This window comes from Heterodontus francisci, chromosome 5 (genome assembly GCF_036365525.1).
Source record: "Heterodontus francisci isolate sHetFra1 chromosome 5, sHetFra1.hap1, whole genome shotgun sequence".
NCBI lineage: Eukaryota > Metazoa > Chordata > Chondrichthyes > Heterodontiformes > Heterodontidae > Heterodontus > Heterodontus francisci.
The window spans coordinates 19,154,381-19,167,374 of record NC_090375.1 but is presented as its reverse complement, the minus strand read 5'-3'; positions in this window follow the sequence as shown (position 1 = coordinate 19,167,374).

Here is a 12,994-nt window from a genome sequence, read left to right as displayed (position 1 = left end):
AATGTGACTGCCATACATCATGTGCAACTGGGGAGATGGGGTGGTGCTGAAGGGGAAAGCAACAATTGTTATTTGATAAATTAAATTTGCCCTTCATACAATTGGGTCTCAGCAGCACTGGTCCAAGTACCAATTAACGAGTTTAATAAATTTGCCCTCCATACATCCAATATCACAGCAGCAGAATGACACCAACCACTAATTGCTTAATTAAATTTAAATACCCTGAATATATGTAATCAAGCTTTGGACGAACAAGTGCAAAATAATGAATTAAATAAATCACAACTGAACAGCTGCAATCATGGACAACAGGACACTTGCAAATTAAATCAACTGATTCTCTCACTTCCCAATCTTCACCAGCTCTGTTAACATCTTTATCAAAATAATATTACATGGAACTTTCCACCAGCAAACCAAAGTAGGATCTATTAAGGGAAATATAAATATAAGATAGATGCTATTTCACTATCTCCTCAAAATAAGGATAATCTCTAATACTAAACCATACTTCTATCATGTAGTTTTTATAGGCAGTATTGCTCTCCTTTTACCAACTATGGGAGGAGAAGGATCTGATAGTCCCTGCATCGGATCCATCTCCCTCATGGACCCGATGAAGGGTCACTGACCCGAAACGTTAACTCTGCTTCTCTTTCCACAGATGCTGCCAGACCTGCTGAGTGATTCCGGCATTTCTTGTTTTTATTCCCTCATGGAGCCGATGGATAGTGCAACAAGAAAAACAAAAACTTCTATATATACAGCACTTTTAAAGTAATGAAACGTCCAAAGGCACTTTACAGAAATGTTATGAAGAACAATACAACACTGTATTGTATAACGAGACATTAGAGCAGTTGACCAAAATCTTGGTCAAGGAGAGACATTTTAAGGAGCATCTTAAAGCAGGAAAGAGAAATGGAGAGGTGTAGGAAGGGAATTCCACAGATATCTTGGAGAGTTGTGGGGCTGGAGGAGATCACAGAGATAGGGAGGGAGGAGGCCAGGGAGGAATTTGAAAACAAGGATGAGCATTTTAAAAACGAGGTGTTGCTTAACCAGGAGCCAATGTAGGTCAGCGAGTACAGGGATAATGAGTGAATGGGACTTGGTGTGAGTTAGGATGCAGCAGCAGAATTAAGTACCCAAAAGAGTAGTCACTGGGATTTGAATGACAGTCAGCTACATTGAAAAAGGAGCTACCATATCAGCTACATAATAAATCAACAGTTTTGATGAAGAATACAAACCTTGTGGTCTCTCTCCACAAATGCTTCTGATCTGCTTAGTGTTTCTAGGATTTGGTTTCAGTTTCAGATTTCCACCACATTCATTTTGTTTTGCTCCTTTTGTTTAAACGAATGTTCATGTTTGAATTATGAGGCTTGGTTCCTCCCTTCAGATGCAAGAGCACAAATAGTTAGTCAAAACATCTGGATCAACTCAAGCTGAGGACAATTTAAACTGAAATGTCTTCTGCTTTTTCCTCAGTCCAGGCTTCTCTTCCACTGTGGTCAACAGGGTCTTCGACCATGTCTTCCCCATTTCTCATACTTACACCCTCAATCCTTCCCCGCACCCCCCACAGAACCACAATAAGGTTCTCCTTGGCCTCATATTCCAGCCTGCATTCAATGGATCATCTTATATCATTTCCATCCCCTCTAGCGCAATGCCACCACAAAACACATCTTCCCTTTCCTCGCCTTTCAACATTCCTAAAGGACCGTTTCCTCTGTGACACGCTGACATACTCCTCAATCACTTCCAACACCCAGTCCTCTTCCCACAGCACCTTCCCATGCAAGAGCGATGCAATACTTGCCCTTTCACCCCCTACCCTCCCACCATCCATGGCCCCAAACACTCCTTCCAGCTGAAACAGTGGGCTGGATTTTGGTTTGAAGATGGGGGTCCTGCCAACAGGCTGGAAGGTGGGGGGGGAGACCCGTCTCGGCCCTCCATCAGACCCCCCATTGCAATTAAACAGCAGGAAGGCAATTAACTGCCCGCCGTTGGGAACTCAGTCCCTTTAAGGGACGAGCTTCCTCCTCCACAGCCGCCAGCCAATCTGAAGGCCGGCAGCTCTGCAGTACCAGCAGTGCCACTGGGAGCAGTGGCAACTGCTGATACTGTAGGATGCCCTGCAGTACCAAAGAGTCCAGAGACCCTAGGAGAGCTGAGTGTGGTCAGGGTCGCTGGAGCCATTTAGGCAGGCCCCAGCCACAAGGCAGGCGGTGGGGTGAGTGAGGGTGGGGGGTTGTCCTGGGGGCACCGATTGACACCAGGTGGGGCCTCCAGGGGTTCTGGATTGCCTCCAAAGGGGGCAATATTCCTGACCCCACTAGGAGGCCATCAGACTTTATTTGGTGGCATCACCCCGTGGCGTTGGACCCCTCCGCCTTCTACTAACTGAAGCAGAGGCCGGAAGAGACCCTTAAGTGGCCATTAATTGGCATGTGGCAGAAGGCCATCCAGGATACAAAGCCTCAGCAAATTTCTCTTCATTGTAACAGCAAAGTACTCCCCAGCTTGGAGGAAGAATCATGCTGCCTGCTACAATTATAAACTTTTATTCAGATATTTCCCTCATGCCAATGATTAAAAAGTTCCAATGCTGAATATGAATGGAATAATTGAAAACAGCATTCACGTTTTCTTAAACAATGTTAAAAGGTATATTTAAAGCCACGATATTAGAACACCTAGGCTTGTAATAAGAGGGTTTTCTTCGACTGAGATCCAGTGCCAAGCTTTTAGTGGCATAGTGATGAAAGGCTCTCCTTTATGGTCTCACGCAGAACGTACAAAGGTCTCATGGTGCATCCTAATTGTAGCTAAATTGTCCCCATGCTGAAATCTTGTGATTTCTTTCAGCTTTGTCCATTTGGTTGAAATAGACACAGTTGGAATCTCCTGTTCCTTTCATCCTTGAAAGGTTTGAGTGACTAGTGCTTTGGAAATTTTCTTCCTTTCTGACTTTCGTGCAGCTGTTTCTGAATTATCTGCGGTATGTTAATTGCTCAGGTATTTTTGTACTGAGAGGCTCATTTTGGCAGATACCTTTTCCAACAGCATGACATTTTTTTTTTAGATTTAGATATACAGCACTGAAACAGGCCCTTCGGCCCACCGAGTCAGCGCCGACTATCAACCACCCATCTATACTAATCCTACACTAATCCCATATTCCTACCACATCCTCATCTGTCCCTATATTCCCCTACCACCTACCTATACTAGTGATAATTTTATAATGGCCAATTCACCTATCAACCTGCAAGTCTTTTTTCGGCTGTGGGAGGAAACCGGAGCACCCGGAGGAAACCCACGCAGACACAGGGAGAACTTGCAAACTCCACACAGGCAGTACCCAGAATTGAACCCGGGTCGCTGGAGCTGTGAGGCTGCGGTGCTAACCACTGCGCCACTGTGCCGCCCTAATTGCTTAGGAGCTGCCTTAATGGCAGTAACCATCATGTTCAGCAATGGAACTCCCTAGGGCCGGATTTCAAGGCAGAAGATGAGCTCAAAGACAGAGAGAAAAAGTAGCACGAGTGCCTCTCAGCCACGTGGTACCCGTTAGACCTTCTTTCAGTAATCAAGTGGGTGAGTTTCCGTAGGTCTCCTCTCACCTATCTGCTGCATCCTCAGCATTTACACCAGTTTTTTTCCCAGGAGATTCCATGGCTTTTCCAACAAAGTTACGCAGACAAGCGGGAGACTATTGCCTCACCCCCGTGCAAAAAATTGATCCAAGTCTTCAGGCCTGGTCTCACTTACTTGAGGGTGTCTGAGGAGATCTCTGTTGAGATCTATGCTTCACAATTGAGCCAGTCACAGAAATGGTCAATCTACTCCAGTTTGACCTGCAGACAAGATCTACAATGGGACAGGCCAGCTACATTGTCGAACTTGTTGCACAAACATCCTTCTAAGCCACCAATGGTAACATTTGCCTCATTCTGTGCTCCAATTGACTGAAACCAGAGACTACTTATAATGATTAAGGGGTGATCTAATTGAGATGTTTTAGATGATTAAAGGAATTGGTAGGGTAGATGGAGCAAAACTATTTCCTCTGGTTGGCAGGGTGGGGGAGTCCAGAATAAGGGGGCATAACCTTAATATTAGAGCTAGGCCATTCAGCAGTGATGTCAGGAAACACTTCTTCACACAAAGTGTAATGGAAATCTGGAACTCTCACCCCCAAAAAAGCTGTTGAGGCTGGAGGTCGAGTGAAAATTTCAAAACTGAGACTGATAGATTTTTGTTAGGTAAGGGTATTAAGGGTTATGGCACCTAAGGCTCCTTCGACAGTTCCCCAAACCAGCCACCTCTCCCACCTTGAAGGACAAGGGCAGCAGACACATGGGAACATCACCACCTGCAGGTTCCCCTCCAAATCACACATCATCCTGGCTTGGAACTATATCACTGTTCCTTCATCACCGCTGGGTCAAAATCCTGGAACTCTTTACCTAACAGCACTATGGGTGTATCTACACCACACGGACTGCAGCAGTTTAAAAAGGTGGCTCACTATCACCTTCTCAAAGGCAATTCAGGTTGGGAAATAAAGGCTGTGCTTGCCAGCGGTGCTCACATCCGTGAATGAGTAAATAACACAATCAAGGCAGGTAATTGGAGTTAAGATGCAGGTCAGCCATGACCTAATTGAATGATGGAACAGGCCCGAGGGGCTGAATGGTCTCCTTCTGTTCCTATATTCCAATTTCTCAATACTTTAGTTTGGTGACTCTTCAGCACAGTGGGTTTCCATGAATATTACACAGCCAAACCACAGACCATTCCATGAACATTTTTTCAGACAAGAGTAACACAGTGGTGTAGTGGTTAGCACTGCAGCCTCATAGCTCCAGGGACCTGGATTCAATTCTGGGTACTGCCTGTGACCGCGTGGGTTTTCGCCAGGTGCTCCAGTTTCCTCCCACCACCAAAGACTTGCAGGTGATAGGTAAATTGGCCATTGTAAATTGCCCTTAGTGCAGGTAGGTGGTAGGGAATATGGGATTACTGTAGGGTTAGTAAAAATGGGTGGTTCTTGGTCAGCACAGACTCGGTGGGCCGAAGGGCCTGTTTCAGTGCTGTATCTCGAAATAAAATAAAATGAAGAAAATCAAGGTTATAGAATCTGAATGAATCCCAAAATTCTGCTGACAATTATAGAATGTTTTATTTTTTTTCAAATCTGGGATTGATTTAAGACTTTAGTCCACTGATGCATCCCCAAGAATTCTATTGGAGCATATGATTAGCATGCAGAGATACTGGTATCAAAAAAAATCAAGATGGGGAAGGAATATTGCTCTATAACTCCTTTATTCAAAAAGGGAGAGTGACAGAAAGCAGGAAACTACAGGCCAGTTAGCTTAACATCTGTCTTAGGGAAAATGTTAGAAGCTATTATTAAAGACGTTATAGAAGGGCATGTAGAAATATTCAAGGAAATCAGGCAGATTCAACATGGTTTTGTAAAAGGGAAATCATGCTTAACCAATTTATTGGAGTTCTTTGAGGGAGTTACATGTGCTGTGGATAAAGGAGAAATGGTGGATGTATTGTAGTTAGATTTCCAGAAGGCATTTGATAAGGTGCCACATCAAAGGTTATTGCAGAAAATAAAAGCTCATGGTGTAAGGGGTAACATATTGGCATTGATAGAAGATTGGCGAGCTAACAGGAAACAGAGAGTAGGCATAAATGGGTCATTTTCTGGTTGGCAAGAGGTAACGAGTGGTGTGCCACAGGGATCTGTGCTGGGGCCTCAACTTTTTATAAATTTATGTAAATGACTTAGATGAAGGGACTGAAGGTATGTTTTCTAAATTTGCTGATGACACAAAGTTGTAAAGTAACTTGTGAAGAGGACATAAGGGGGCTACAAAGCGATATAGATAGGTTAAGTGAGTGGTCAAAGACCTGACAAATGGAGTATACTGTGGGAAAGTGGGAAATTGTCCACTTTGGCAGGAAGAATAAAAAAGAAGCATATTATCTAAATGGTGAGAGATTGCAGAGCTCTGAGATGCAGAGTCATAGAGTTGTACAGCATAGAAACGGGCCCTTCAGCCCACCGCGTCCATGCCGACCATAATGTCTATCTACACTAATCCCACCTGCCTGTATTAATTCCATATCCCTCTATGCCTTGCTCATTCAAGTACCTGTCCAGATGCCTCTTAAATGTTGCTACTGTTCCTGCCTCCACCACCTCCTCTGGCAGCTCATTCCAGATACCCACTATTCTTTGTGTGAAAAATTTACCCCTTTGATCCCCTTTAAACCTCCTCCCTCTCACCTTAAATCTATGCCCTCTAGTTTTAGTCACCCCTACCATGGGAAACAGACTCTGGCTATCTGCCCTATCTATGCCTCTCATAATGTTATATACCTCTATCATGTCCCCTCTCAGCCTCCTTCGCTCCAGGGGAACAGACCCAGCCTATCCAATCTCTCTTTATAACTCAAGCCCTCCAAACCAGGCAACATCCATCTGAATCTTTTCTGCACCCTCTCTAGCTTAATCATATTTTTCCTGTAGTGCGGCAACCAGAACTGCACACAGTACTCCAAATGCGGCCGAACCAACGTTATGTACAAAAGTAACATGACGTCCCAACTCTTGTACTCAATGCCTCGGCCGATGAAGGCAAGCATGCCATACGCCTTCCTCACCACCCTGTCTACCTGTGTTGCCACTTTCAGGGAGCTATGTACTTGCACCCCAAGGTCTCTCTGCTCAAGAATACTCCCTAGGGTCCTGCCATTCACTGTATATGTCCTGCCCTAGTTTAACTTCCCAAAATGCATCACTTCACACTTGTCAGCGTTAAATTCCATTTGCCAATCCCTTGCCCACTTTCCCAGTTGATCTTTATCCTGTTGTAACCTTAGACAACCTTCTTCACTGTCCACGATACCACCAATTTTGGTGTCATCTGCAAACTTACTAATCATGCCCCTTACATTCACATCCAAGTCATTAATATATATGACAAACAACAGAGGGCCCAGCACCAATCCCTGCGGCACACCACTGGTCACCGGCCTCCAATCTGAAAAACAACCCTCCACTACCACCCTCTGCTTCCTATCACCAAGCCAATTTTGTATCCAATTTGCTAGCTCACCCTGGATCCCATGTGTTCGAACCTTCTGGACCAGCCTACCATGCGGGACCTTGTCAAAGGCCTTGCTAAAGTCCATGTAGACAACGTCCATCACCGTGCCCTCGTTAATTCTCTTGGTCACCTCCTCGAAAAACTCAATCAAATTCGTGAGACATGATTTCCCACGCACAAAGCCATGCTGACTATCCCGAATCAGACCATGCCTTTCCAGATGCATATAAATCCTGTCTCTCAGAATCCCTTCCAATAACTTTCCCACCACTGATGTAAGGCTCACCAGCCTGTAGTTCCCTGGCTTATCCCTGCTGCCCTTCTTAAATAAAGGCACAACATTAGCTATCCTCCAGTCTTCCAGTACCTCATCCGTGGCTAACGATGATACAAAGATCTCTGCCAGGGCCCCAGCAATCTCCTCCCTTACTTCCCATAGCATCCTAGGATACACCTGGTCAGGCCCTGGGGATTTATCCACCTTAATGTGCTTCAATACCTCCTCCTTTTAATGTTGATATGCTCCAGGATATCGGTGTTCCCTCCCTTGAACTCACTGGCTTCCATGACCTTCTCCACGGTAAATATGGACGAGAAATATTCATTTAAGACCTTGCCCATTTCCCATGGCTCCACACATAGATTACCACACTGATCCTTAAGGGGACCTACTTTCTCCCTAGCTACCCTTTTACTCTTAATATACTTATAGAATCTTTTAGGATTCTCCTTTATCTTATCTGCCAGGGAAATCTCATGGCCCCTTCTCGCCCTCCTAATTTCCTTCTTAAGTGTAGTCCTACATCCCCTATACTCCTCGAGGGAATCGCTCGATCCCAGCTTCCTATACCTGACATATGCCTCCTTCTTTGTCCTGACCAGACCCTCAATATCCCTCGTCAACCAAGGTTCTCTGAACTTGCCAGCTTTGCCCTTCCATCCAGAGGGATCTGGGTGTCCTAGTACATGAACCACAAAAGGTTAGTATGCAGGGTCAGCACATAATTAGGAAAGCTAATAGAATGTTATTGTTTATCGTGAGGGGGATTGAATACAAAAGTTATGCTGCAGCTGTACAGGGCATTGATGAGACCATATCTGGAGTACTGTGTACACAACTGGTCGCCTTATTTAAGGAAGGATGTAAATGCATTGGAGGCAGTACAGAGAAGCTTTACTAGACTAATACCTGGAATGGGCGTGTTGTCTTACGAGGAAAGATTGGTCAGGCTAGGCTAGGGCTAGGGCGTCTGGATTACTAGTTTAGTGATGTTACCACTATGCCACCATCTCCCCAATCTCAGTTGCATGAGAGGAATAAAAAATAAACAAGAGAGGGAAAAGACTGTCATGTGTTTCTTTGTTATCTTAAACATCACTTTGAGGTACATGAATTCCAGTTCCTTGAAGATCTCTCGAATGTTTATTAACACCTACATACAATACAGAGCAAACTATATACAGAATGTTTTGTCCAGGGTGTTGCTGTGCCGAGTGACGATGGAGTTTAGTCACATGACTATATCATTTTTTTTTTTTAATTCGTTCCTGGGATGTGGGCATCGCTGGCTAGACCAGCATTTATTGCCCATCCCGAATTGTCCTTGAGAAGTTGGTGGTGAGCTGCCTTCTTGAATCGTCTCACTCCATGTGGGGGTGGCAGCACTTAGTCCCAGCAGCACCATGGGGAGCGGTGGTCACATCTAGCTATGGGAGGTAACAGGAAGGACAGCCCTCCCGGGGACAATTGGCTGGGCCCCGTCAAGGCAAGGGTGGGTCGGTTGGGAGGGGTGGGATCCATCTTTGGACCAACCATGTCACCATGGAAACAGGCAGCAGGGGCAACAAGCCAGCGACCAATCCATTCAATTCATTATGAAGATAAATGTCACCAAAGGAAACTTTAAAGAGATCTTTGTGGATTACACGGCATTCAAACAGTAAATAAATGCAGCCTGGACAAATGCAACAGGACTTTGGCAGAAAGCAAGCTAGACAATTGATTAAAGTAAATCTGACTGCCATACATCATGTGCAACTGGGGAGATGGGGTGGTGCTGAAGGGGACAGCAACAATTGTTATTTGATAAATTAAATTTGCCCTTCATACAATTGGGCTTCAGTAGCACTGGTCCAAGTACCAATTAACGAGTTTAAATAATTTGCCCTCCATACAGCCAATATCACAGCAGCAGAATGACACCAACCACTAATTGCTTAATTAAATTTAAATACTCTAAATATATGTAATCAAGCTTTGGACGGGCAAGTGCAAAATAATGAATTAAATAAATCACAACTGAACAGCTGCAATCATGGACAACAGGACACTTGCAAATTAAATCAACTGATTCACTTCCCAATCTTCACCAGCTCTTTATCAAAATAATATTACGTGGAACTTTCCACCAGAAAACCAAAGTAGGATCTATTAAGGGAAATATATATATATAAGATAGATGCTAGGTTACTATCTCCTCAAAATGAGGACAATCTCTAATACTAAACCATACTTTTATCATGTAGTTTTTATAGGCAGTATTTTTACCAACTCCTTTTACCAACTATGGGAGTAGCAGGGTCTGACAGTCCCTATATCGGATCCATCTCTCTCATGCTCACTTGGATAGTGCAACAAGAACAACAGTAACTTCTATATATACAGTACTTTTAAAGTAATAAAACTTCCAAAGGCACTTCACAGAAACGTTATGAAGAACAATATGACACTGGGCTGCATAAGGAGATAGTAGGACAGCCGACCAAAAGCTTGGTCAAAGAAGGACGTTTTAAGCAGCATATTAAAGGAGGAAAGTGAGATAGAGAGATGAAGAGGTGTAAGAAGGTCATTCCAGAGCTTGGGGCCAAGGCAGCTAAAGGCACAGCCATCAATGGTGGAGCAATTAAATTCAAGGACCACATATATCTTGGAGGGTTGTGGGGCTGGAGGAGATTACAGAGATAGGGAGGGACGAGGCCATGGAGGAAATTGAAAACAAGGATGAGTTGTTGCTTAACCAATAGCCATTGTATGTCAATGAGCACAGGAGTAATGGGTGAACGGGACTTTCTGTGAGTTAGGACAGAGGCAGTAGAATTAAGTACCCAAACGAGAAGTCACTGGGATTTGAATGACAGTCAGCTACATTGAAAAAGGAGCTACCATGTCAGGTACATAATAAATCAACAGTTTTGATGAATAATACAAACCTTGTGGACTCTCCACTAATGCTGCTGATCTGATTAGTGTTTCTAGAATTTGGTTTCAGTTTCAGATTTCCATCACATGCATTTTGTTTTGCTGCTTTTTGTTTGGCCAAGTGTTCATGTTTGAACTTTAATGCTTGGCTCCTCCCTTCAGAAGCAAAGGCAAAAAAAGATAATCAAAACATCTGTATCCATTTAACATGAGGACAATTTTAAACTGAAATGTCTTCGGCTTTTCCTTAGTTTAGTTTAGAGATACAGCACTGAAACAGGCCCTTCAGCCCACCGAGTCTGTGCCGACCATCAACCACCCATTTATACTAATTCTACACTAATCCCATATTCCTACCACATCCCCACCTGTCCCTATATTTCCCTACCACCTGCCTATACTAGGGGCAATTGCTAATAGCCAATTTACCTATCTACCTGCAAGTCTTTGGCATGTGGAAGAAAACCGGAGCACCCAGAGGAAACCCACACAGACACAGGGAGAACTTGAAAACTCCACACAGGCAGTACCCAGAATTGAACCCGGGTCGCTGGAGCTGTGAGGCTGCGGTGCTAACCACTGCGCCACTGTTGAGGATTGTTCTCCACCATGGTCAACAGGGCCTTTGACCATGTCTATCCCATTTCTCGTACTTCCACTCTCAATCCTCTCCCTACTTGCAGAACCACGGTAGGGCTCCCATTGTCCTCACAATCTAGTCCAACATACTGCCCATAGGCCAGGAAATAGCCTGCCAATGGATTCGATCTGGCCCACTGATCTAAACTGTATCCAGCCATTCCTCATCCTCGCCAGGGGTTGGCAACATGTCCGTACACGGACTCCAGTATCCGTGGTAAAAGATTTTGAGATCCTTGACTGGTAATGTCAGAGATGAGAAATTTCCCATTGGCTTCTTCTTCTAGACTGGCTTTTTTTTAAAAATCGCGATGTCAGTTTCATAAGTAACAGGTTCCAGGAGCGGGAACAGTGATTTCCAAACTTCAAACAGATTCTGGGTTTTTTCCGGCACATTTTGATTTTTTTAAAAGCCCACTGGAAGACCCAAAGTTTTATTCAGTTCCAGCATTCCATCCCTGCTTTTTTATTCTACACCTCAGCCAATAAAGGAAAGCATTCCATATGCCTTCTTCACCTGTTCTGCCACATTGACGGACCTGTTGACATGCACTCCAAGGTCTCTCACTTCTTCTACCCTTCTCAATATCCTTGCATTAATTGGGTATCCCCTCGTAAAGGGCGGCTCGGGTCTTCAGATGAAACCCGACCCAAGCCCAACAGAACCAGACCCGACCCGAGGCTGACCCGACCCAAGGCCGACCCAGCCCGAGTCCTTTAATTTTTTCCTGCGCCCTACCTGACCCAACTCGACCATCAGTTAACCTAGCTTCCGTTTTTCACTTATCTGCGCAAGTTTTAAAAAACTGTAACTAAACAACAGCCTGACATATTCATACTCACGGAATCATTCCTGACAGACAATGTCCCAGACACTGCCATCACCATACCCAGGTATGTCCTGTCCCACCGGCAGGACAGACCCAGCAGAGGTGGTGGCACAGAGGTACACAGTAGGGAGGGAGTTGCCCTGCGAGTCCTCAACATCGACTCTGGGCCCCATGAAGTCTCATGGCATCAGGTCAAACATGAACAAGAAAACCTCCTGCTGATTACCACCTACTGCCCTCCCTCAGCTGATGTGTCAGTACTCCTCCATGTTGAACAGCACTTGGAGGAAGCACTGCGGGTGGCAAGGGCACAGAATGTACTCTGGGTGGGGGACTTCAACGTCCATCACCAAGAGTGGCTCAGTAGCACCACTACTGATCGAGTTGGCCGAGTCCTAAAAGCCCTGCTAGACTGGGTATGCGGCAGGCGGTGAGGGAACCAACAAGAGGGGAAAACATACTTGACCTCGTCCTCACCAATCTGCCTGCCGCAGATGCATCTGTCCATGACAGTATTGGTTGGAGTGACCATCGCACAGTCCTTGTGGAGATGAAGTCCCGCCTTCACATTGAGGACACCGTCCTTCATGTTGTGTGGCACTATCACCGTGCTAAATGAGATAGATTTCAAACATCTAACAATTCAAAACTGGGCATCCAGGAGGAGCTGCAGCAGCAGAATTGTACTCAACCATAAACTGTAACCTCACGGCCCGGCATATCCCCCACTCTACCGTTACCATCCAGCCAGGAGACCAACCCTGGTTCAATGAAGAGTGTAGGAGGGCATGCCAGGAGCAGCACTAGGCATATCTCAAAATAAAGTGTCAACCTGGTGAAGCAACAACGCAAGACAATCTGCGTGCCAAACTGCGTAAGCAGCATGCGATAGACAGAGCTAAACAAAGAACAAAGAACAGTACAGCACAGGAACAGGCCATTCGGCCCTCCAAGCCTGCGCCGATCTTGATGCCTGCTGAAACTAACACCTTCTGCACTTCCGGGGCCCATATCCCTCTATTCCCTTCCTATTCATATATTTGTCAAGATGTCTCTTAAACGTCGCTATCGTATCTGCTTCCACCACCTCCCCTGGCAGCAAGTTCCAGGCACTCACCACCCTCTGTGTAAAGAACTTGCCTCGCACATCCACTCTAAACTTTGCCCCTCGCACC